The following is a 2,813-nucleotide window of genomic DNA, read 5'->3' as shown; positions in this document are numbered from 1 at the left end:
TTAAGCCCATGTCGGGGCGGCAGGGCTTTGTAAATTACATGGTAGATGAGATAAACTAAGGGACTTTTAGAACAAAAGGCAATGCATTATTTTTGGAACAACCATGATTAAATTCATTTCATTTCAACTGAAAAAGCCGAGTCAAATTTCTTTTTTTTTCTTTTTTCAGGTTCTTGCTTTGTAGATGGGACGACGGTGACAAGCAAGATACGGTCCTTTCTGACTAATAATAATCTTCCTCTCCAGCAACGTGAAAGTCTCCCCCCCACCACCACCACTATTTTGCCCATATTAAAAATAGCTTTCTTGCCCCTTTGACCATATCTAATTATTCAGCCAAATAGACAATAGTAACCGGAAGTCAAACAGAGTAGACAATCTTGACTATCACCACGCGTTTTGTTTTAAAGTGGGTCTTAGTAAAAGTTGCTATTTATCAATGGCCCTAATATGTATCCATTAAATCTTTAAAAAAAACAAATACACGCGTTCCCACACCGGGAATCAAACCCGGGCCGCCTAGGTGAAAGCCAGGAATCCTAACCACTAGACCATATAGGAGAACGCTTGCACTATAAATGCATTCTATGCTATTTATAAGAATGACAATAACGGTATACATTACATGTTGTGTTATTTAGCAAATGAGTAAATCACTTGCTATGATAAATTCTAATTCAACTTCTGGTCTGGAAAATGTTTTATATTAAAGCGGATAGCGCCCAATGAAACCGCCATATTTTAGCAAATACTTTTATCTGTTTTCTGCAGCAGCAGTGATAGGACTAATCAATATGCCATTCAAATTTGTACAAATATTAATTTTGGGGCAGTCTTGCAGTTAAGTCCCGGCAAAGTTCGACAACTCTAGAAGGGTCACATCAGTATTTTACACCATCAAATCACGAATATTACGAATTATTAGTTTTAAAATAAAAAAAATATGTAATTAATATAAAATATATTATATAATAATTAATATTAAAAAAAATATGAAAATTTATTCCATTCCCATCTAATGGAAGAGTTGTGGAGACGGCGCGAGAAAGGGCACGCATTTCCACGAATTATTAAAAGCATAAGACAACAATACACTTTTTAAGAAATGTTTCATTTTCAAAGTTTTTTATTTTGTATAAATTTATATTTTGTCACGTGGTTCATTACATCAGACTTTATTTTGTTCGTTTTTCTGTTAAGACAATAATACAGTTTCTAAAACTTATTCCATTTTTCTGTTAAATAAATAGTTATAAATATATAAAAATGTTTATTTTGTTCGTTTACTTTATTTAATCAAGTGCTTACTTCCAAAATTAAAATATTTTTTTTAAATTAATTTATATTTGTTTATTTTAAAACTTTAATAATTTTTATTTATTATTAACTGCAAGACTTCCAATTTTTGTGTTCTGATTTTTTTCCTTTTTTCTTTTTTTTTTTGTAATTTGTTTAGAATTTGAATTTCTCTTACGCCGACACATAAAAAATCATTTCGCAGGCAATGTTCTATATTAAAAATACCATTATTATGATGTAAAATAGGTTTTATATATTTAAATTTGGGTAATTCTTTTTGGGGGACGCCAGTACGCCAGATGCCAATCCGTCGTTTTCGTCCGCCAAAAAATGCACCAAAAATTATGCCAGTGACAATCAGGCTTTAGTAAGATGTATTCCAATTCCTGATGTAGCTGTTCATTTGAACCTTTAAATCATAAAAATTGGTCAGTCATCTCATAAGATGTGCAGCAATAACAAACTGAATTTTCAAGGGTCAGCGGCAATTTTAAATGCGTGTAGAAAAAAAATCTGGAAACTTATTGAAGGCACCTCGTACAACCTTTTAATCAGATCGATCGATGTTCATCCATCGGCAATAAGAAACCATCTGATTATCATAGAAGCGATGGATAATTCATGCTGGGAGTTTGTTTGTGAAGCTGGATTGTGCAGAGCCAGCATCACTCTCTTGTCCCAACCAGCTCGATCCAGCGGCAAGATAAGTTCGAGACAGCTGGAGGCTAAGTGTGATGTAGGAGCTGCCATAAATATCAACGTCCTCTTACATACAGCGCCTCGTATTCCCAAATGGTCACCCATCTGGTACTGACCAGACTCAACATTGCTTAAGTTCGATAATCTAACAAGAACCGGTATGTCAAAATGATTATGGCATAGATACAATCGAAGTGAAAGCGTATGATGGCATCCAACTTAAAGTTGTTGCAAATTTCAAATATCTTAGATCGTGAACTGCGAGCACAGGAAAAGATTTGTGCTGACAGAAAAGAACTCTCTAACTTCTTTTAACTTCCGTTTCTACTCTCCGGAAGTGAGTTACTTCCCTTGAGTTTTTCTCTTCCTTTCCTCGAAGTAACAGGTCTCGTTCCCGGGTCTGTTCTAAGTAAAATAAAGCTTCTTAAAGTTCACTCCGTATCGAAGTTTTTCATTACAGAGATTAAATAAATAAATAAAAAAAAAAAAAAACGCTTGCATGTAGCGCATGTCACAAATTGAGAAAAGTACGGTCATCTACTCTGCCAAGGTTGCTTTAGAAATGGTTGGATATTTCTAGAAGGTATCTCACTCAAGATTCGATCTTTTACCTGTGTAAGAGCCAAGTACGTCATACGGTGGAGTACTGTTGCCGGGTTTCAGCTTGGCCGATCCAGCGTAGCTGATTCACCGTGTGGCCAATTCGGCATCAAATGTGAAATTAGCGTTATAGTAAAAGTTTTTATATTTTTCAAAAATTCCGTGAACAAAGATAATTTCTTTTCTTTAAATAAAATTGAAATAAAAATTATTAA

The 2,813-nt window shown here is 34.2% G+C and overlaps 1 non-coding gene across 1 annotated transcript; it reads right to left on the bottom strand.

Moving 5' to 3' along the window:
* Positions 1–489: 489 nt before the first annotated feature.
* Trnae-uuc (transfer RNA glutamic acid (anticodon UUC)) lies at positions 490–561 on the bottom strand. Its single transcript has one exon. It is a non-coding gene; the product is annotated as a tRNA-Glu (tRNA).
* Positions 562–2,813: the final 2,252 nt, after the last annotated feature.

The sequence above is a fragment of the Euprymna scolopes genome, chromosome 28 (genome assembly GCF_053919585.1).
Source record: "Euprymna scolopes isolate OS-2025 chromosome 28, ASM5391958v1, whole genome shotgun sequence".
Lineage (NCBI taxonomy): Eukaryota > Metazoa > Mollusca > Cephalopoda > Sepiida > Sepiolidae > Euprymna > Euprymna scolopes.
Note: the sequence above shows the minus strand (reverse complement) of the source record. Positions and strands in the feature narration are given on the sequence as shown.